We start from the raw sequence: 26,555 nt of genomic DNA, 5'->3' as shown, positions 1-26,555 counted from the left end.
ATCAACACAAAGTGACAATCGACCTCAATGGACTTCAATGGATGTTAATCGACGATATCTGACAAAGTTAGATGCAAACTCACTCAAATATATAAGAAATGTTGAAATTCGACTTCAAATTAGGAAGATTGACTTTGAAAATTTTTAATCAACACAAAGTGACAATCGACCTCAATGGGCTTCAATGGATGTTAATCGACGATACCTGACAATGTTAGATGCAAACTTACTCAAATATATAAGAAATGTTGAAATTCGACTTCAAATTAGGAAGATTGACTTTGAAAATTTTCAATCAACACAAAGTGACAATCGACCTCAATGGGCTTCAATGAATGTTTATCGACGATATCTGACAAAGTTAGATGCAAACTTACTCAAATATATAAGAAATGTTGAAATTCGACTTCAAATTAGGAAGATTGACTGAAAATTTTCAATCAACACAAAGTGACAATCGACCTCAATGGGCTTCAATGAATGTTTATCGACGATATCTGACAAAGTTAGATGCAAATTCACTCAAATATATAAGAAATGTTAAAATTCGACTTCAAATTAGGAAGATAGACTTTGAAAATTTTCAATCAACACAAAGTGACAATCGACCTCAATGGGCTTCAATAGATGTTAATCGACGATATCAGACAAAGTTGGATGCAAACTCACTCAAATATATGCGAAATGTTGAAATTCGACTTCAAATTAGGAAGATAGACTTTGAAAATTTTCAATCAACACAAAGTGACAATCGACCTCAATGGGCTTCAATAGATGTTAATCGACGATATCTGACAAAGTTAGATGCAAACTAACTCGAATATATGAGAAATGTTGAAATTCGACTCCAAATTAGGAAGATAGACTTTGAAAATTTTCAATCAACACAAAGTGACAATCGACCTCAATGGGCTTCAATGGATGTTAATCGACGATATCTGACAAAGTTAGATGCAAACTCACTCAAATATATAGGAAATGTTGAAATTCGACTTCAAATTAGGAAGATTGACTTTGAAAATTTTCAATCACTACAAAGTGACAATCGACCTCAATGGGCTTCAATGGATGTTTATCGACGATATCTGACAAAGTTGGATGCAAACTCAATCAAATATATGAGAAATGTTGAAATTCGACTTCAAATTAGGAAGATAGACTTTGAAAATTTTCAATCAACACAAAGTGACAATCGACCTCAATGGGCTTCAATGGATGTTAATCGACGATATCTGACAAAGTTAGATGCAAACTCACTCAAATATATAGGAAATGTTGAAATTCGACTTCAAATTAGGAAGATAGACTTTGAAAATTTTCAATCACTACAAAGTGACAATCGACCTCAATGGGCTTCAATAAATGTTTATCGACGATATCTGACAAAGTTAGATGCAAACTCACTCAAATATATAAGAAATGTTAAAATTCGACTTCAAATTAGGAAGATAGACTTTGAAAATTTTCAATCAACACAAAGTGACAATCGACCTCAATGGGCTTCAATGGATGTTTATCGACGATATCTGACAAAGTTGGATGCAAACTTACTCAAATATATAAGAAATGTTGAAATTCGACTTCAAATTAGGAAGATTGACTTTAAAAATTTTCAATCAACACAAAGTGACAATCGACCTCAATGGGCTTCAATGGATGTTTATCGACGATATCTGACAAAGTTGGATGCAAACTTACTCAAATATATAAGAAATGTTGAAATTCGACTTCAAATTAGGAAGATTGACTTTAAAAATTTTCAATCAACACAAAGTGACAATCGACCTCAATGGGCTTCAATGGATGTTTATCGACGATATCTGACAAAGTTGGATGCAAACTCCTCAAATATATGAGAAATGTTGAAATTCGACTTCAAATTAGGAAGATAGACTTTGAAAATTTTCAATCAACACAAAGTGACAATCGACCTCAGTGGGCTTCAATGGATGTTAATCGACGATATCTGACAATGTTAGATGCAAACTCACTCAAATATATAGGAAATGTTGAAATTCGACTTCAAATTAGGAAGATTGACTTTGAAAATTTTCAATCAACACAAAGTGACAATCGACCTCAATGGGCTTCAATGAATGTTTATCGACGATATCTGACAAAGTTAGATGCAAACTCACTCAAATATATAAGAAATGTTAAAATTCGACTTCAAATTAGGAAGATAGACTTTGAAAATTTTCAATCAACACAAAGTGACAATCGACCTCAATGGGCTTCAATGGATGTTAATCGACGATACCTGACAATGTTAGATGCAAACTTACTCAAATATATAAGAAATGTTGAAATTCGACTTCAAATTAGGAAGATTGACTTTAAAAATTTTCAATCAACACAAAGTGACAATCGACCTCAATGGGCTTCAATGGATGTTTATCGACGATATCTGACAAAGTTGGATGCAAACTCCTCAAATATATGAGAAATGTTGAAATTCGACTTCAAATTAGGAAGATAGACTTTGAAAATTTTCAATCAACACAAAGTGACAATCGACCTCAGTGGGCTTCAATGGATGTTAATCGACGATATCTGACAATGTTAGATGCAAACTCACTCAAATATATAGGAAATGTTGAAATTCGACCTCAAATTAGGAAGATTGACTTTGAAAATTTTCAATCAACACAAAGTGACAATCGACCTCAATGGGCTTCAATGAATGTTTATCGACGATATCTGACAATGTAAGATGCAAACTCACTCAAATATATAAGAAATGTTAAAATTCGACTTCAAATTAGGAAGATAGACTTTGAAAATTTTCAATCAACACAAAGTGACAATCGACCTCAATGGGCTTCAATGGATGTTAATCGACGATACCTGACAATGTTAGATGCAAACTTACTCAAATATATAAGAAATGTTGAAATTCGACTTCAAATTAGGAAGATTGACTTTGAAAATTTTCAATCAACACAAAGTGACAATCGACCTCAATGGGCTTCAATGAATGTTTATCGACGATATCTGACAAAGTTAGATGCAAACTAACTCGAATATATGAGAAATGTTGAAATTCGACTCCAAATTAGGAAGATAGACTTTGAAAATTTTCAATCAACACAAAGTGACAATCGACCTCAATGGACTTCAATGGATGTTAATCGACGATATCTGACAAAGTTAGATGCAAACTCACTCAAATATATAAGAAATGTTGAAATTCGACTTCAAATTAGGAAGATTGACTTTGAAAATTTTTAATCAACACAAAGTGACAATCGACCTCAATGGGCTTCAATGGATGTTAATCGACGATACCTGACAATGTTAGATGCAAACTTACTCAAATATATAAGAAATGTTGAAATTCGACTTCAAATTAGGAAGATTGACTTTGAAAATTTTCAATCAACACAAAGTGACAATCGACCTCAATGGGCTTCAATGAATGTTTATCGACGATATCTGACAAAGTTAGATGCAAACTTACTCAAATATATAAGAAATGTTGAAATTCGACTTCAAATTAGGAAGATTGACTGAAAATTTTCAATCAACACAAAGTGACAATCGACCTCAATGGGCTTCAATGAATGTTTATCGACGATATCTGACAAAGTTAGATGCAAATTCACTCAAATATATAAGAAATGTTAAAATTCGACTTCAAATTAGGAAGATAGACTTTGAAAATTTTCAATCAACACAAAGTGACAATCGACCTCAATGGGCTTCAATAGATGTTAATCGACGATATCAGACAAAGTTGGATGCAAACTCACTCAAATATATGCGAAATGTTGAAATTCGACTTCAAATTAGGAAGATAGACTTTGAAAATTTTCAATCAACACAAAGTGACAATCGACCTCAATGGGCTTCAATAGATGTTAATCGACGATATCTGACAAAGTTAGATGCAAACTAACTCGAATATATGAGAAATGTTGAAATTCGACTCCAAATTAGGAAGATAGACTTTGAAAATTTTCAATCAACACAAAGTGACAATCGACCTCAATGGGCTTCAATGGATGTTAATCGACGATATCTGACAAAGTTAGATGCAAACTCACTCAAATATATAGGAAATGTTGAAATTCGACTTCAAATTAGGAAGATTGACTTTGAAAATTTTCAATCACTACAAAGTGACAATCGACCTCAATGGGCTTCAATGGATGTTTATCGACGATATCTGACAAAGTTGGATGCAAACTCACTCAAATATATGAGAAATGTTGAAATTCGACTTCAAATTAGGAAGATAGACTTTGAAAATTTTCAATCAACACAAAGTGACAATCGACCTCAATGGGCTTCAATGGATGTTAATCGACGATATCTGACAAAGTTAGATGCAAACTCACTCAAATATATAGGAAATGTTGAAATTCGACTTCAAATTAGGAAGATAGACTTTGAAAATTTTCAATCACTACAAAGTGACAATCGACCTCAATGGGCTTCAATAAATGTTTATCGACGATATCTGACAAATTTAGATGCAAACTCACTCAAATATATAAGAAATGTTAAAATTCGACTTCAAATTAGGAAGATAGACTTTGAAAATTTTCAATCAACACAAAGTGACAATCGACCTCAATGGGCTTCAATGGATGTTTATCGACGATATCTGACAAAGTTGGATGCAAACTTACTCAAATATATAAGAAATGTTGAAATTCGACTTCAAATTAGGAAGATTGACTTTAAAAATTTTCAATCAACACAAAGTGACAATCGACCTCAATGGGCTTCAATGGATGTTTATCGACGATATCTGACAAAGTTGGATGCAAACTTACTCAAATATATAAGAAATGTTGAAATTCGACTTCAAATTAGGAAGATTGACTTTAAAAATTTTCAATCAACACAAAGTGACAATCGACCTCAATGGGCTTCAATGGATGTTAATCGACGATATCTGACAAAGTTAGATGCAAACTCACTCAAATATATAGGAAATGTTGAAATTCGACTTCAAATTAGGAAGATTGACTTTGAAAATTTTCAATCAACACAAAGTGACAATCGACCTCAATGGGCTTCAATGGATGTTTATCGACGATATCTGACAAAGTTGGATGCAAACTCACTCAAATATATGAGAAATGTTGAAATTCGACTTCAAATTAGGAAGATAGACTTTGAAAATTTTCAATCAACACAAAGTGACAATCGACCTCAATGGGCTTCAATGAATGTTTATCGACGATATCTGACAAAGTTAGATGCAAACTCACTCAAATATATAAGAAATGTTAAAATTCGACTTCAAATTAGGAAGATAGACTTTGAAAATTTTCAATCAACACAAAGTGACAATCGACCTCAATGGGCTTCAATGGATGTTAATCGACGATACCTGACAATGTTAGATGCAAACTTACTCAAATATATAAGAAATGTTGAAATTCGACTTCAAATTAGGAAGATTGACTTTAAAAATTTTCAATCAACACAAAGTGACAATCGACCTCAATGGGCTTCAATGGATGTTTATCGACGATATCTGACAAAGTTGGATGCAAACTCCTCAAATATATGAGAAATGTTGAAATTCGACTTCAAATTAGGAAGATAGACTTTGAAAATTTTCAATCAACACAAAGTGACAATCGACCTCAGTGGGCTTCAATGGATGTTAATCGACGATATCTGACAATGTTAGATGCAAACTCACTCAAATATATAGGAAATGTTGAAATTCGACTTCAAATTAGGAAGATTGACTTTGAAAATTTTCAATCAACACAAAGTGACAATCGACCTCAATGGGCTTCAATGAATGTTTATCGACGATATCTGACAATGTAAGATGCAAACTCACTCAAATATATAAGAAATGTTAAAATTCGACTTCAAATTAGGAAGATAGACTTTGAAAATTTTCAATCAACACAAAGTGACAATCGACCTCAATGGGCTTCAATGGATGTTAATCGACGATACCTGACAATGTTAGATGCAAACTTACTCAAATATATAAGAAATGTTGAAATTCGACTTCAAATTAGGAAGATTGACTTTGAAAATTTTCAATCAACACAAAGTGACAATCGACCTCAATGGGCTTCAATGAAAGTTTATCGACGATATCTGACAAAGTTAGATGCAAACTAACTCGAATATATGAGAAATGTTGAAATTCGACTCCAAATTAGGAAGATAGACTTTGAAAATTTTCAATCAACACAAAGTGACAATCGACCTCAATGGACTTCAATGGATGTTAATCGACGATATCTGACAAAGTTAGATGCAAACTCACTCAAATATATAAGAAATGTTGAAATTCGACTTCAAATTAGGAAGATAGACTTTGAAAATTTTCAATCAACACAAAGTGACAATCGACCTCAATGGGCTTCAATAGATGTTAATCGACGATATCAGACAAAGTTGGATGCAAACTCACTCAAATATATGCGAAATGTTGAAATTCGACTTCAAATTAGGAAGATAGACTTTGAAAATTTTCAATCAACACAAAGTGACAATCGACCTCAATGGGCTTCAATAGATGTTAATCGACGATATCTGACAAAGTTAGATGCAAACTAACTCGAATATATGAGAAATGTTGAAATTCGACTCCAAATTAGGAAGATAGACTTTGAAAATTTTCAATCAACACAAAGTGACAATCGACCTCAATGGGCTTCAATGGATGTTAATCGACGATATCTGACAAAGTTAGATGCAAACTCACTCAAATATATAGGAAATGTTGAAATTCGACTTCAAATTAGGAAGATTGACTTTGAAAATTTTCAATCACTACAAAGTGACAATCGACCTCAATGGGCTTCAATGGATGTTTATCGACGATATCTGACAAAGTTGGATGCAAACTCACTCAAATATATGAGAAATGTTGAAATTCGACTTCAAATTAGGAAGATAGACTTTGAAAATTTTCAATCAACACAAAGTGACAATCGACCTCAATGGGCTTCAATGGATGTTAATCGACGATATCTGACAAAGTTAGATGCAAACTCACTCAAATATATAGGAAATGTTGAAATTCGACTTCAAATTAGGAAGATAGACTTTGAAAATTTTCAATCACTACAAAGTGACAATCGACCTCAATGGGCTTCAATAAATGTTTATCGACGATATCTGACAAAGTTAGATGCAAACTCACTCAAATATATAAGAAATGTTAAAATTCGACTTCAAATTAGGAAGATAGACTTTGAAAATTTTCAATCAACACAAAGTGACAATCGACCTCAATGGGCTTCAATGGATGTTTATCGACGATATCTGACAAAGTTGGATGCAAACTTACTCAAATATATAAGAAATGTTGAAATTCGACTTCAAATTAGGAAGATTGACTTTAAAAATTTTCAATCAACACAAAGTGACAATCGACCTCAATGGGCTTCAATGGATGTTTATCGACGATATCTGACAAAGTTGGATGCAAACTTACTCAAATATATAAGAAATGTTGAAATTCGACTTCAAATTAGGAAGATTGACTTTAAAAATTTTCAATCAACACAAAGTGACAATCGACCTCAATGGGCTTCAATGGATGTTAATCGACGATATCTGACAAAGTTAGATGCAAACTCACTCAAATATATAGGAAATGTTGAAATTCGACTTCAAATTAGGAAGATTGACTTTGAAAATTTTCAATCAACACAAAGTGACAATCGACCTCAATGGGCTTCAATGGATGTTTATCGACGATATCTGACAAAGTTGGATGCAAACTCACTCAAATATATGAGAAATGTTGAAATTCGACTTCAAATTAGGAAGATAGACTTTGAAAATTTTCAATCAACACAAAGTGACAATCGACCTCAATGGGCTTCAATGAATGTTTATCGACGATATCTGACAAAGTTAGATGCAAACTCACTCAAATATATAAGAAATGTTAAAATTCGACTTCAAATTAGGAAGATAGACTTTGAAAATTTTCAATCAACACAAAGTGACAATCGACCTCAATGGGCTTCAATGGATGTTAATCGACGATACCTGACAATGTTAGATGCAAACTTACTCAAATATATAAGAAATGTTGAAATTCGACTTCAAATTAGGAAGATTGACTTTAAAAATTTTCAATCAACACAAAGTGACAATCGACCTCAATGGGCTTCAATGAGCTCTGACAAAGTTGGATGCAAACTCACTCAAATATATGAGAAATGTTGAAATTCGACTTCAAATTAGGAAGATAGACTTTGAAAATTTTCAATCAACACAAAGTGACAATCGACCTCAATGGGCTTCAATGAATGTTTATCGACGATATCTGACAAAGTTAGATGCAAACTCACTCAAATATATAAGAAATGTTAAAATTCGACTTCAAATTAGGAAGATAGACTTTGAAAATTTTCAATCAACACAAAGTGACAATCGACCTCAATGGGCTTCAATGGATGTTAATCGACGATACCTGACAATGTTAGATGCAAACTTACTCAAATATATAAGAAATGTTGAAATTCGACTTCAAATTAGGAAGATTGACTTTAAAAATTTTCAATCAACACAAAGTGACAATCGACCTCAATGGGCTTCAATGGATGTTTATCGACGATATCTGACAAAGTTGGATGCAAACTCCTCAAATATATGAGAAATGTTGAAATTCGACTTCAAATTAGGAAGATAGACTTTGAAAATTTTCAATCAACACAAAGTGACAATCGACCTCAGTGGGCTTCAATGGATGTTAATCGACGATATCTGACAATGTTAGATGCAAACTCACTCAAATATATAGGAAATGTTGAAATTCGACTTCAAATTAGGAAGATTGACTTTGAAAATTTTCAATCAACACAAAGTGACAATCGACCTCAATGGGCTTCAATGAATGTTTATCGACGATATCTGACAATGTAAGATGCAAACTCACTCAAATATATAAGAAATGTTAAAATTCGACTTCAAATTAGGAAGATAGACTTTGAAAATTTTCAATCAACACAAAGTGACAATCGACCTCAATGGGCTTCAATGAGCTCTGACAAAGTTGGATGCAAACTCACTCAAATATATGAGAAATGTTGAAATTCGACTTCAAATTAGGAAGATAGACTTTGAAAATTTTCAATCAACACAAAGTGACAATCGACCTCAATGGGCTTCAATGAATGTTTATCGACGATATCTGACAAAGTTAGATGCAAACTCACTCAAATATATAAGAAATGTTAAAATTCGACTTCAAATTAGGAAGATAGACTTTGAAAATTTTCAATCAACACAAAGTGACAATCGACCTCAATGGGCTTCAATGGATGTTAATCGACGATACCTGACAATGTTAGATGCAAACTTACTCAAATATATAAGAAATGTTGAAATTCGACTTCAAATTAGGAAGATTGACTTTAAAAATTTTCAATCAACACAAAGTGACAATCGACCTCAATGGGCTTCAATGAGCTCTGACAAAGTTGGATGCAAACTCACTCAAATATATGAGAAATGTTGAAATTCGACTTCAAATTAGGAAGATAGACTTTGAAAATTTTCAATCACTACAAAGTGACAATCGACCTCAATGGGCTTCAATAAATGTTTATCGACGATATCTGACAAAGTTAGATGCAAACTCACTCAAATATATAAGAAATGTTAAAATTCGACTTCAAATTAGGAAGATAGACTTTGAAAATTTTCAATCAACACAAAGTGACAATCGACCTCAATGGGCTTCAATGGATGTTTATCGACGATATCTGACAAAGTTGGATGAAAACTTACTCAAATATATAAGAAATGTTGAAATTCGACTTCAAATTAGGAAGATTGACTTTAAAAATTTTCAATCAACACAAAGTGACAATCGACCTCAATGGGCTTCAATGGATGTTTATCGACGATATCTGACAAAGTTGGATGCAAACTTACTCAAATATATAAGAAATGTTGAAATTCGACTTCAAATTAGGAAGATTGACTTTAAAAATTTTCAATCAACACAAAGTGACAATCGACCTCAATGGGCTTCAATGGATGTTAATCGACGATATCTGACAAAGTTAGATGCAAACTCACTCAAATATATAGGAAATGTTGAAATTCGACTTCAAATTAGGAAGATTGACTTTGAAAATTTTCAATCAACACAAAGTGACAATCGACCTCAATGGGCTTCAATGGATGTTTATCGACGATATCTGACAAAGTTGGATGCAAACTCACTCAAATATATGAGAAATGTTGAAATTCGACTTCAAATTAGGAAGATAGACTTTGAAAATTTTCAATCAACACAAAGTGACAATCGACCTCAATGGGCTTCAATGAATGTTTATCGACGATATCTGACAAAGTTAGATGCAAACTCACTCAAATATATAAGAAATGTTAAAATTCGACTTCAAATTAGGAAGATAGACTTTGAAAATTTTCAATCAACACAAAGTGACAATCGACCTCAATGGGCTTCAATGGATGTTAATCGACGATACCTGACAATGTTAGATGCAAACTTACTCAAATATATAAGAAATGTTGAAATTCGACTTCAAATTAGGAAGATTGACTTTAAAAATTTTCAATCAACACAAAGTGACAATCGACCTCAATGGGCTTCAATGAGCTCTGACAAAGTTGGATGCAAACTCACTCAAATATATGAGAAATGTTGAAATTCGACTTCAAATTAGGAAGATAGACTTTGAAAATTTTCAATCAACACAAAGTGACAATCGACCTCAATGGGCTTCAATGAATGTTTATCGACGATATCTGACAAAGTTAGATGCAAACTCACTCAAATATATAAGAAATGTTAAAATTCGACTTCAAATTAGGAAGATAGACTTTGAAAATTTTCAATCAACACAAAGTGACAATCGACCTCAATGGGCTTCAATGGATGTTAATCGACGATACCTGACAATGTTAGATGCAAACTTACTCAAATATATAAGAAATGTTGAAATTCGACTTCAAATTAGGAAGATTGACTTTAAAAATTTTCAATCAACACAAAGTGACAATCGACCTCAATGGGCTTCAATGGATGTTTATCGACGATATCTGACAAAGTTGGATGCAAACTCCTCAAATATATGAGAAATGTTGAAATTCGACTTCAAATTAGGAAGATAGACTTTGAAAATTTTCAATCAACACAAAGTGACAATCGACCTCAGTGGGCTTCAATGGATGTTAATCGACGATATCTGACAATGTTAGATGCAAACTCACTCAAATATATAGGAAATGTTGAAATTCGACTTCAAATTAGGAAGATTGACTTTGAAAATTTTCAATCAACACAAAGTGACAATCGACCTCAATGGGCTTCAATGAATGTTTATCGACGATATCTGACAATGTAAGATGCAAACTCACTCAAATATATAAGAAATGTTAAAATTCGACTTCAAATTAGGAAGATAGACTTTGAAAATTTTCAATCAACACAAAGTGACAATCGACCTCAATGGGCTTCAATGGATGTTAATCGACGATACCTGACAATGTTAGATGCAAACTTACTCAAATATATAAGAAATGTTGAAATTCGACTTCAAATTAGGAAGATTGACTTTGAAAATTTTCAATCAACACAAAGTGACAATCGACCTCAATGGGCTTCAATGAATGTTTATCGACGATATCTGACAAAGTTAGATGCAAACTAACTCGAATATATGAGAAATGTTGAAATTCGACTCCAAATTAGGAAGATAGACTTTGAAAATTTTCAATCAACACAAAGTGACAATCGACCTCAATGGACTTCAATGGATGTTAATCGACGATATCTGACAAAGTTAGATGCAAACTCACTCAAATATATAAGAAATGTTGAAATTCGACTTCAAATTAGGAAGATTGACTTTGAAAATTTTTAATCAACACAAAGTGACAATCGACCTCAATGGGCTTCAATGGATGTTAATCGACGATACCTGACAATGTTAGATGCAAACTTACTCAAATATATAAGAAATGTTGAAATTCGACTTCAAATTAGGAAGATTGACTTTGAAAATTTTCAATCAACACAAAGTGACAATCGACCTCAATGGGCTTCAATGAATGTTTATCGACGATATCTGACAAAGTTAGATGCAAACTTACTCAAATATATAAGAAATGTTGAAATTCGACTTCAAATTAGGAAGATTGACTGAAAATTTTCAATCAACACAAAGTGACAATCGACCTCAATGGGCTTCAATGAATGTTTATCGACGATATCTGACAAAGTTAGATGCAAATTCACTCAAATATATAAGAAATGTTAAAATTCGACTTCAAATTAGGAAGATAGACTTTGAAAATTTTCAATCAAAACAAAGTGACAATCGACCTCAATGGGCTTCAATAGATGTTAATCGACGATATCAGACAAAGTTGGATGCAAACTCACTCAAATATATGCGAAATGTTGAAATTCGACTTCAAATTAGGAAGATAGACTTTGAAAATTTTCAATCAACACAAAGTGACAATCGACCTCAATGGGCTTCAATAGATGTTAATCGACGATATCAGACAAAGTTGGATGCAAACTCACTCAAATATATGAGAAATGTTGAAATTCGACTCCAAATTAGGAAGATAGACTTTGAAAATTTTCAATCAACACAAAGTGACAATCGACCTCAATGGGCTTCAATGGATGTTAATCGACGATATCTGACAAAGTTAGATGCAAACTTACTCAAATATATAAGAAATGTTGAAATTCGACTTCAAATTAGGAAGATTGACTTTGAAAATTTTCAATCAACACAAAGTGACAATCGACCTCAATGGGCTTCAATAGATGTTAATCGACGATATCTGACAAAGTTAGATGCAAACTAACTGGAATATATGAGAAATGTTGAAATTCGACTCCAAATTAGGAAGATAGACTTTGAAAATTTTCAATCAACACAAAGTGACAATCGACCTCAATGGGCTTCAATGGATGTTAATCGACGATATCTGACAAAGTTAGATGCAAACTCAATCAAATATATGAGAAATGTTGAAATTCGACTCCAAATTAGGAAGATAGACTTTGAAAATTTTCAATCAACACAAAGTGACAATCGACCTCAATGGGCTTCAATGGATGTTAATCGACGATATCTGACAAAGTTAGATGCAAACTCACTCAAATATATAGGAAATGTTGAAATTCGACTTCAAATTAGGAAGATAGACTTTGAAAATTTTCAATCAACACAAAGTGACAATCGACCTCAATGGGCTTCAATGGATGTTTATCGACGATATCTGACAAAGTTGGATGCAAACTTACTCAAATATATAAGAAATGTTGAAATTCGACTTCAAATTAGGAAGATTGACTTTGAAAATTTTCAATCAACACAAAGTGACAATCGACCTCAATGGGCTTCAATGGATGTTTATCGACGATATCTGACAAAGTTGGATGCAAACTCCTCAAATATATGAGAAATGTTGAAATTCGACTTCAAATTAGGAAGATAGACTTTGAAAATTTTCAATCAACACAAAGTGACAATCGACCTCAATGGGCTTCAATGGATGTTAATCAACGATATCTGACAATGTTAGATGCAAACTCACTCAAATATATGGGAAATGTTGGAATTCGACTTCAAATTAGGAAGATTGACTTTGAAAATTTTCAATCAACACAAAGTGACAATCGACCTCAATGGGCTTCAATGAATGTTTATCGACGATATCTGACAATGTAAGATGCAAACTCACTCAAATATATAAGAAATGTTAAAATTCGACTTCAAATTAGGAAGATAGACTTTGAAAATTTTCAATCAACACAAAGTGACAATCGACCTCAATGGGCTTCAATGGATGTTAATCGACGATACCTGACAATGTTAGATGCAAACTTACTCAAATATATAAGAAATGTTGAAATTCGACTTCAAATTAGGAAGATTGACTTTGAAAATTTTCAATCAACACAAAGTGACAATCGACCTCAATGGGCTTCAATGAATGTTTATCGACGATATCTGACAAAGTTAGATGCAAACTAACTCGAATATATGAGAAATGTTGAAATTCGACTCCAAATTAGGAAGATAGACTTTGAAAATTTTCAATCAACACAAAGTGACAATCGACCTCAATGGGCTTCAATGGATGTTAATCGACGATATCTGACAAAGTTAGATGCAAACTCACTCAAATATATAAGAAATGTTGAAATTCGACTTCAAATTAGGAAGATTGACTTTGAAAATTTTCAATCAACACAAAGTGACAATCGACCTCAATGGGCTTCAATGGATGTTTATCGACGATATCTGACAAAGTTAGATGCAAACTTACTCAAATATATAAGAAATGTTGAAATTCGACTTCAAATTAGGAAGATTGACTGAAAATTTTCAATCAACACAAAGTGACAATCGACCTCAATGGGCTTCAATGAATGTTTATCGACGATATCTGGCAAAGTTAGATGCAAATTCACTCAAATATATAAGAAATGTTAAAATTCGACTTCCAATTAGGAAGATAGACTTTGAAAATTTTCAATCAACACAAAGTGACAATCGATCTCAATGGGCTTCAATAGATGTTAATCGACGATATCAGACAAAGTTGGATGCAAACTCACTCAAATATATGCGAAATGTTGAAATTCGACTTCAAATTAGGAAGATTGACTTTGAAAATTTTCAATCAACACAAAGTGACAATCGACCTCAATGGGCTTCAATAGATGTTAATCGACGATATCTGACAAAGTTAGATGCAAACTAACTCGAATATATGAGAAATGTTGAAATTCGACTCCAAATTAGGAAGATAGACTTTGAAAATTTTCAATCAACACAAAGTGACAATCGACCTCAATGGGCTTCAATGGATGTTAATCGACGATATCTGACAAAGATAGATGCAAACTCACTCAAATATATAGGAAATGTTGAAATTCGACTTCAAATTAGGAAGATTGACTTTGAAAATTTTCAATCAACACAAAGTGACAATCGACCTCAATGGGCTTCAATGGATGTTTATCGACGATATCTGACAAAGTTGGATGCAAACTCACTCAAATATATGAGAAATGTTGAAATTCGACTTCAAATTAGGAAGATTGACTTTAAAAATTTTCAATCACTACAAAGTGACAATCGACCTCAATGGGCTTCAATGAATGTTTATCGACGATATCTGACAATGTTAGATGCAAACTCACTCAAATATATAAGAAATGTTAAAATTCGACTTCAAATTAGGAAGATAGACTTTGAAAATTTTCAATCAACACAAAGTGACAATCGACCTCAATGGGCTTCAATAAATGTTTATCGACGATATCTGACAAAGTTAGATGCAAACTCACTCAAATATATAAGAAATGTTAAAATTCGACTTCAAATTAGGAAGATAGACTTTGAAAATTTTCAATCAACACAAAGTGACAATCGACCTCAATGGGCTTCAATAAATGTTTATCGACGATATCTGACAAAGTTAGATGCAAACTCACTCAAATATATAAGAAATGTTAAAATTCGACTTCAAATTAGGAAGATAGACTTTGAAAATTTTCAATCAACACAAAGTGACAATCGACCTCAATGGGCTTCAATGGATGTTTATCGACGATATCTGACAAAGTTGGATGCAAACTTACTCAAATATATAAGAAATGTTGAAATTCGACTTCAAATTAGGAAGATTGACTTTAAAAATTTTCAATCAACACAAAGTGACAATCAACCTCAATGGGCTTCAATGGATGTTTATCGACGATATCTGACAAAGTTGGATGCAAACTTACTCAAATATATAAGAAATGTTGAAATTCGACTTCAAATTAGGAAGATTGACTTTAAAAATTTTCAATCAACACAAAGTGACAATCGACCTCAATGGGCTTCAATGGATGTTAATCGACGATATCTGACAAAGTTAGATGCAAACTCACTCAAATATATAGGAAATGTTGAAATTCGACTTCAAATTAGGAAGATTGACTTTGAAAATTTTCAATCAACACAAAGTGACAATCGACCTCAATGGGCTTCAATGGATGTTTATCGACGATATCTGACAAAGTTGGATGCAAACTCACTCAAATATATGAGAAATGTTGAAATTCGACTTCAAATTAGGAAGATAGACTTTGAAAATTTTCAATCAACACAAAGTGACAATCGACCTCAATGGGCTTCAATGAATGTTTATCGACGATATCTGACAAAGTTAGATGCAAACTCACTCAAATATATAAGAAATGTTAAAATTCGACTTCAAATTAGGAAGATAGACTTTGAAAATTTTCAATCAACACAAAGTGACAATCGACCTCAATGGGCTTCAATGGATGTTAATCGACGATACCTGACAATGTTAGATGCAAACTTACTCAAATATATAAGAAATGTTGAAATTCGACTTCAAATTAGGAAGATTGACTTTAAAAATTTTCAATCAACACAAAGTGACAATCGACCTCAATGGGCTTCAATGGATGTTTATCGACGATATCTGACAAAGTTGGATGCAAACTCCTCAAATATATGAGAAATGTTGAAATTCGACTTCAAATTAGGAAGATAGACTTTGAAAATTTTCAATCAACACAAAGTGACAATCGACCTCAGTGGGCTTCAATGGATGTTAATCGACGATATCTGACAATGTTAGATGCAAACTCACTCAAATATATAGGAAATGTTGAAATTCGACTTCAAATTAGGAAGATTGACTTTGAAAATTTTCAATCAACACAAAGTGACAATCGACCTCAATGGGCTTCAATGAATGTTTATCGACGATATCTGACAATGTAAGATGCAAACTCACTCAAATATATAAGAAATGTTAAAATTCGACTTCAAATTAGGAAGATAGACTTTGAAAATTTTCAATCAACACAAAGTGACAATCGACCTCAATGGGCTTCAATGGATGTTAATCGACGATACCTGACAATGTTAGATGCAAACTTACTCAAATATATAAGAAATGTTGAAATTCGACTTCAAATTAGGAAGATTGACTTTGAAAATTTTCAATCAACACAAAGTGACAATCGACCTCAATGGGCTTCAATGAATGTTTATCGACGATATCTGACAAAGTTAGATGCAAACTAACTCGAATATATGAGAAATGTTGAAATTCGACTCCAAATTAGGAAGATAGACTTTGAAAATTTTCAATCAACACAAAGTGACAATCGACCTCAATGGACTTCAATGGATGTTAATCGACGATATCTGACAAAGTTAGATGCAAACTCACTCAAATATATAAGAAATGTTGAAATTCGACTTCAAATTAGGAAGATTGACTTTGAAAATTTTTAATCAACACAAAGTGACAATCGACCTCAATGGGCTTCAATGGATGTTAATCGACGATACCTGACAATGTTAGATGCAAACTTACTCAAATATATAAGAAATGTTGAAATTCGACTTCAAATTAGGAAGATTGACTGAAAATTTTCAATCAACACAAAGTGACAATCGACCTCAATGGGCTTCAATGAATGTTTATCGACGATATCTGGCAAAGTTAGATGCAAATTCACTCAAATATATAAGAAATGTTAAAATTCGACTTCCAATTAGGAAGATAGACTTTGAAAATTTTCAATCAACACAAAGTGACAATCGATCTCAATGGGCTTCAATAGATGTTAATCGACGATATCAGACAAAGTTGGATGCAAACTCACTCAAATATATGCGAAATGTTGAAATTCGACTTCAAATTAGGAAGATTGACTTTGAAAATTTTCAATCAACACAAAGTGACAATCGACCTCAATGGGCTTCAATAGATGTTAATCGACGATATCTGACAAAGTTAGATGCAAACTAACTCGAATATATGAGAAATGTTGAAATTCGACTCCAAATTAGGAAGATAGACTTTGAAAATTTTCAATCAACACAAAGTGACAATCGACCTCAATGGGCTTCAATGGATGTTAATCGACGATATCTGACAAAGATAGATGCAAACTCACTCAAATATATAGGAAATGTTGAAATTCGACTTCAAATTAGGAAGATTGACTTTGAAAATTTTCAATCAACACAAAGTGACAATCGACCTCAATGGGCTTCAATGGATGTTTATCGACGATATCTGACAAAGTTGGATGCAAACTCACTCAAATATATGAGAAATGTTGAAATTCGACTTCAAATTAGGAAGATTGACTTTAAAAATTTTCAATCACTACAAAGTGACAATCGACCTCAATGGGCTTCAATGAATGTTTATCGACGATATCTGACAATGTTAGATGCAAACTCACTCAAATATATAAGAAATGTTAAAATTCGACTTCAAATTAGGAAGATAGACTTTGAAAATTTTCAATCAACACAAAGTGACAATCGACCTCAATGGGCTTCAATAAATGTTTATCGACGATATCTGACAAAGTTAGATGCAAACTCACTCAAATATATAAGAAATGTTAAAATTCGACTTCAAATTAGGAAGATAGACTTTGAAAATTTTCAATCAACACAAAGTGACAATCGACCTCAATGGGCTTCAATAAATGTTTATCGACGATATCTGACAAAGTTAGATGCAAACTCACTCAAATATATAAGAAATGTTAAAATTCGACTTCAAATTAGGAAGATAGACTTTGAAAATTTTCAATCAACACAAAGTGACAATCGACCTCAATGGGCTTCAATGGATGTTTATCGACGATATCTGACAAAGTTGGATGCAAACTTACTCAAATATATAAGAAATGTTGAAATTCGACTTCAAATTAGGAAGATTGACTTTAAAAATTTTCAATCAACACAAAGTGACAATCGACCTCAATGGGCTTCAATGGATGTTTATCGACGATATCTGACAAAGTTGGATGCAAACTTACTCAAATATATAAGAAATGTTGAAATTCGACTTCAAATTAGGAAGATTGACTTTAAAAATTTTCAATCAACACAAAGTGACAATCGACCTCAATGGGCTTCAATGGATGTTAATCGACGATATCTGACAAAGTTAGATGCAAACTCACTCAAATATATAGGAAATGTTGAAATTCGACTTCAAATTAGGAAGATTGACTTTGAAAATTTTCAATCAACACAAAGTGACAATCGACCTCAATGGGCTTCAATGGATGTTTATCGACGATATCTGACAAAGTTGGATGCAAACTCACTCAAATATATGAGAAATGTTGAAATTCGACTTCAAATTAGGAAGATAGACTTTGAAAATTTTCAATCAACACAAAGTGACAATCGACCTCAATGGGCTTCAATGAATGTTTATCGACGATATCTGACAAAGTTAGATGCAAACTCACTCAAATATATAAGAAATGTTAAAATTCGACTTCAAATTAGGAAGATAGACTTTGAAAATTTTCAATCAACACAAAGTGACAATCGACCTCAATGGGCTTCAATGGATGTTAATCGACGATACCTGACAATGTTAGATGCAAACTTACTCAAATATATAAGAAATGTTGAAATTCGACTTCAAATTAGGAAGATTGACTTTAAAAATTTTCAATCAACACAAAGTGACAATCGACCTCAATGGGCTTCAATGGATGTTTATCGACGATATCTGACAAAGTTGGATGCAAACTCCTCAAATATATGAGAAATGTTGAAATTCGACTTCAAATTAGGAAGATAGACTTTGAAAATTTTCAATCAACACAAAGTGACAATCGACCTCAGTGGGCTTCAATGGATGTTAATCGACGATATCTGACAATGTTAGATGCAAACTCACTCAAATATATAGGAAATGTTGAAATTCGACTTCAAATTAGGAAGATTGACTTTGAAAATTTTCAATCAACACAAAGTGACAATCGACCTCAATGGGCTTCAATGAATGTTTATCGACGATATCTGACAATGTAAGATGCAAACTCACTCAAATATATAAGAAATGTTAAAATTCGACTTCAAATTAGGAAGATAGACTTTGAAAATTTTCAATCAACACAAAGTGACAATCGACCTCAATGGGCTTCAATGGATGTTAATCGACGATACCTGACAATGTTAGATGCAAACTTACTCAAATATATAAGAAATGTTGAAATTCGACTTCAAATTAGGAAGATTGACTTTGAAAATTTTCAATCAACACAAAGTGACAATCGACCTCAATGGGCTTCAATGAATGTTTATCGACGATATCTGACAAAGTTAGATGCAAACTAACTCGAATATATGAGAAATGTTGAAATTCGACTCCAAATTAGGAAGATAGACTTTGAAAATTTTCAATCAACACAAAGTGACAATCGACCTCAATGGACTTCAATGGATGTTAATCGACGATATCTGACAAAGTTAGATGCAAACTCACTCAAATATATAAGAAATGTTGAAATTCGACTTCAAATTAGGAAGATTGACTTTGAAAATTTTCAATCAACACAAAGTGACAATCGACCTCAATGGGCTTCAATGAATGTTTATCGACGATATCTGACAAAGTTAGATGCAAACTTACTCAAATATATAAGAAATGTTGAAATTCGACTTCAAATTAGGAAGATTGACTGAAAATTTTCAATCAACACAAAGTGACAATCGACCTCAATGGGCTTCAATGAATGTTTATCGACGATATCTGACAAAGTTAGATGCAAATTCACTCAAATATATAAGAAATGTTAAAATTCGACTTCAAATTAGGAAGATAGACTTTGAAAATTTTCAATCAACACAAAGTGACAATCGACCTCAATGGGCTTCAATAGATGTTAATCGACGATATCAGACAAAGTTGGATGCAAACTCACTCAAATATATGCGAAATGTTGAAATTCGACTTCAAATTAGGAAGATAGACTTTGAAAATTTTCAATCAACACAAAGTGACAATCGACCTCAATGGGCTTCAATAGATGTTAATCGACGATATCAGACAAAGTTGGATGCAAACTCACTCAAATATATGAGAAATGTTGAAATTCGACTCCAAATTAGGAAGATAGACTTTAAAAATTTTCAATCAACACAAAGTGACAATCGACCTCAATGGGCTTCAATGGATGTTAATCGACGATATCTGACAAAGTTAGATGCAAACTTACTCAAATATATAAGAAATGTTGAAATTCGACTTCAAATTAGGAAGATTGACTTTGAAAATTTTCAATCAACACAAAGTGACAATCGACCTCAATGGGCTTCAATAGATGTTAATCGACGATATCTGACAAAGTTAGATGCAAACTAACTGGAATATATGAGAAATGTTGAAATTCGACTCCAAATTAGGAAGATAGACTTTGAAAATTTTCAATCAACACAAAGTGACAATCGACCTCAATGGGCTTCAATGGATGTTAATCGACGATATCTGACAAAGTTAGATGCAAACTCACTCAAATATATGAGAAATGTTGAAATTCGACTCCAAATTAGGAAGATAGACTTTGAAAATTTTCAATCAACACAAAGTGACAATCGACCTCAATGGGCTTCAATGGATGTTAATCGACGATATCTGACAAAGTTAGATGCAAACTCACTCAAATATATAGGAAATGTTGAAATTCGACTTCAAATTAGGAAGATAGACTTTGAAAATTTTCAATCAACACAAAGTGACAATCGACCTCAATGGGCTTCAATGGATGTTTATCGACGATATCTGACAAAGTTGGATGCAAACTTACTCAAATATATAAGAAATGTTGAAATTCGACTTCAAATTAGGAAGATTGACTTTGAAAATTTTCAATCAACACAAAGTGACAATCGACCTCAATGGGCTTCAATGGATGTTTATCGACGATATCTGACAAAGTTGGATGCAAACTCCTCAAATATATGAGAAATGTTGAAATTCGACTTCAAATTAGGAAGATAGACTTTGAAAATTTTCAATCAACACAAAGTGACAATCGACCTCAATGGGCTTCAATGGATGTTAATCAACGATATCTGACAATGTTAGATGCAAACTCACTCAAATATATGGGAAATGTTGGAATTCGACTTCAAATTAGGAAGATTGACTTTGAAAATTTTCAATCAACACAAAGTGACAATCGACCTCAATGGGCTTCAATGAATGTTTATCGACGATATCTGACAATGTAAGATGCAAACTCACTCAAATATATAAGAAATGTTAAAATTCGACTTCAAATTAGGAAGATAGACTTTGAAAATTTTCAATCAACACAAAGTGACAATCGACCTCAATGGGCTTCAATGGATGTTAATCGACGATACCTGACAATGTTAGATGCAAACTTACTCAAATATATAAGAAATGTTGAAATTCGACTTCAAATTAGGAAGATTGACTTTGAAAATTTTCAATCAACACAAAGTGACAATCGACCTCAATGGGCTTCAATGAATGTTTATCGACGATATCTGACAAAGTTAGATGCAAACTAACTCGAATATATGAGAAATGTTGAAATTCGACTCCAAATTAGGAAGATAGACTTTGAAAATTTTCAATCAACACAAAGTGACAATCGACCTCAATGGGCTTCAATGGATGTTAATCGACGATATCTGACAAAGTTAGATGCAAACTCACTCAAATATATAAGAAATGTTGAAATTCGACTTCAAATTAGGAAGATTGACTTTGAAAATTTTCAATCAACACAAAGTGACAATCGACCTCAATGGGCTTCAATGGATGTTTATCGACGATATCTGACAAAGTTAGATGCAAACTTACTCAAATATATAAGAAATGTTGAAATTCGACTTCAAATTAGGAAGATTGACTGAAAATTTTCAATCAACACAAAGTGACAATCGACCTCAATGGGCTTCAATGAATGTTTATCGACGATATCTGACAAAGTTAGATGCAAATTCACTCAAATATATAAGAAATGTTAAAATTCGACTTCCAATTAGGAAGATAGACTTTGAAAATTTTCAATCAACACAAAGTGACAATCGATCTCAATGGGCTTCAATAGATGTTAATCGACGATATCAGACAAAGTTGGATGCAAACTCACTCAAATATATGCGAAATGTTGAAATTCGACTTCAAATTAGGAAGATTGACTTTGAAAATTTTCAATCAACACAAAGTGACAATCGACCTCAATGGGCTTCAATAGATGTTAATCGACGATATCTGACAAAGTTAGATGCAAACTAACTCGAATATATGAGAAATGTTGAAATTCGACTCCAAATTAGGAAGATAGACTTTGAAAATTTTCAATCAACACAAAGTGACAATCGACCTCAATGGGCTTCAATGGATGTTAATCGACGATATCTGACAAAGATAGATGCAAACTCACTCAAATATATAGGAAATGTTGAAATTCGACTTCAAATTAGGAAGATTGACTTTGAAAATTTTCAATCAACACAAAGTGACAATCGACCTCAATGGGCTTCAATGGATGTTTATCGACGATATCTGACAAAGTTGGATGCAAACTCACTCGAATATATGAGAAATGTTGAAATTCGACTTCAAATTAGGAAGATAGACTTTGAAAATTTTCAATCAACACAAAGTGACAATCGACCTCAATGGGCTTCAATGAATGTTTATCGACGATATCTGACAAAGTTAGATGCAAATTCACTCAAATATATAAGAAATGTTAAAATTCGACTTCAAATTAGGAAGATAGACTTTGAAAATTTTCAATCAACACAAAGTGACAATCGACCTCAATGGGCTTCAATAGATGTTAATCGACGATATCAGACAAAGTTGGATGCAAACTCACTCAAATATATGCGAAATGTTGAAATTCGACTTCAAATTAGGGAGATAGACTTTGAAAATTTTCAATCAACACAAAGTGACAATCGACCTCAATGGGCTTCAATAGATGTTAATCGACGATTTCAGACAAAGTTGGATGCAAACTCACTCAAATATATGAGAAATGTTGAAATTCGACTCCAAATTAGGAAGATAGACTTTGAAAGTTTTCAATCAACACAAAGTGACAATCGACCTCAATGGGCTTCAATGGATGTTTATCGACGATATCTGACAAAGTTGGATGCAAACTCACTCAAATATATGAGAAATGTTGAAATTCGACTTCAAATTAGGAAGATTGACTTTGAAAATTTTCAATCAACACAAAGTGACAATCGACCTCAATGGGCTTCAATAGATGTTAATCGACGATATCTGACAAAGTTAGATGCAAACTAACTCGAATATATGAGAAATGTTGAAATTCGACTCCAAATTAGGAAGATAGACTTTGAAAATTTTCAATCAACACAAAAAGACAATCGACCTCAATGGGCTTCAATGGATGTTAATCGACGATATCTGACAAAGTTAGATGCAAACTCACTCAAATATATAGGAAATGTTGAAATTCGACTTCAAATTAGGAAGATTGACTTTAAAAATTTTCAATCAACACAAAGTGACAATCGACCTCAATGGGCTTCAATGGATGTTTATCGACGATATCTGACAAAGTTGGATGCAAACTCCTCAAATATATGAGAAATGTTGAAATTCGACTCCAAATTAGGAAGATAGACTTTGAAAATTTTCAATCAACACAAAGTGACAATCGACCTCAATGGACTTCAATGGATGTTAATCGACGATATCTGACAAAGTTAGATGCAAACTTACTCAAATATATAAGAAATGTTGAAATTCGACTCCAAATTAGGAAGATAGACTTTGAAAATTTTCAATCAACACAAAGTGACAATCGACCTCAATTGGCTTCAATGGATGTTAATCGACGATATCTGACAAAGTTAGATGCAAACTCACTCAAATATATAGGAAATGTTGAAATTCGACTTCAAATTAGGAAGATTGACTTTGAAAATTTTCAATCAACACAAAGTGACAATCGACCTCAATGGGCTTCAATGGATGTTTATCGACGATATCTGACAAAGTTGGATGCAAACTCACTCAAATATATGAGAAATGTTGAAATTCGACTTCAAATTAGGAAGATAGACTTTGAAAATTTTCAATCAACACAAAGTGACAATCGACCTCAATGGGCTTCAATGAATGTTTATCGACGATATCTGACAAAGTTAGATGCAAACTCACTCAAATATATAAGAAATGTTAAAATTCGACTTCAAATTAGGAAGATAGACTTTGAAAATTTTCAATCAACACAAAGTGACAATCGACCTCAATGGGCTTCAATGGATGTTAATCGACGATATCTGACAATGTTAGATGCAAACTTACTCAAATATATAAGAAATGTTGAAATTCGACTTCAAATTAGGAAGATTGACTTTGAAAATTTTCAATCAACACAAAGTGACAATCGACCTCAATGGGCTTCAATGAATGTTTATCGACGATATCTGACAAAGTTAGATGCAAACTTACTCAAATATATGAGAAATGTTGAAATTCGACTCCAAATTAGGAAGATAGACTTTGAAAATTTTCAATCAACACAAAGTGACAATCGACCTCAATGGGCTTCAATGGATGTTAATCGACGATATCTGACAAAGTTAGATGCAAACTCACTCAAATATATAGGAAATGTTGAAATTCGACTTCAAATTAGGAAGATAGACTTTGAAAATTTTCAATCAACACAAAGTGACAATCGACCTCAATGGGCTTCAATGGATGTTTATCGACGATATCTGACAAAGTTGGATGCAAACTTACTCAAATATATAAGAAATGTTGAAATTCGACTTCAAATTAGGAAGATTGACTTTAAAAATTTTCAATCAACACAAAGTGACAATCGACCTCAATGGGCTTCAATGGATGTTTATCGACGATATCTGACAAAGTTGGATGCAAACTCCTCAAATATATGAGAAATGTTGAAATTCGACTTCAAATTAGGAAGATAGACTTTGAAAATTTTCAATCAACACAAAGTGACAATCGACCTCAATGGGCTTCAATAAATGTTTATCGACGATATCTGACAAAGTTAGATGCAAACTCACTCAAATATATAAGAAATGTTAAAATTCGACTTCAAATTAGGAAGATAGACTTTGAAAATTTTCAATCAACACAAAGTGACAATCGACCTCAATGGGCTTCAATGGATGTTAATCGACGATATCTGACAATGTTAGATGCAAACTTACTCAAATATATAAGAAATGTTGAAATTCGACTTCAAATTAGGAAGATAGACTTTGAAAATTTTCAATCAACACAAAGTGACAATCGACCTCAATGGGCTTCAATGGATGTTAATCGACGATATCTGACTATGTTAGATGCAAACTTACTCAAATATATAAGAAATGTTGAAATTCGACTTCAAATTAGGAAGATAGACTTTGAAAATTTTCAATCAACACAAAGTGACAATCGACCTCAATGGGCTTCAATGGATGTTAATCGACGATATCTGACAAAGTTAGATGCAAACTTACTCAAATATATAAGAAATGTTGAAATTCGACTTCAAATTAGGAAGATTGACTTTGAAAATTTTCAATCAACACAAAGTGACAATCGACCTCAATGGGCTTCAATAGATGTTAATCGACGATATCTGACAAAGTTAGATGCAAACTAACTCGAATATATGAGAAATGTTGAAATTCGACTCCAAATTAGGAAGATAGACTTTGAAAATTTTCAATCAACACAAAGTGACAATCGACCTCAAT

This window comes from Diorhabda carinulata, chromosome 4 (genome assembly GCF_026250575.1).
Source record: "Diorhabda carinulata isolate Delta chromosome 4, icDioCari1.1, whole genome shotgun sequence".
NCBI classification, from domain to species: Eukaryota; Metazoa; Arthropoda; class Insecta; order Coleoptera; family Chrysomelidae; genus Diorhabda; species Diorhabda carinulata.
This window is presented reverse-complemented; position numbering follows the sequence as displayed.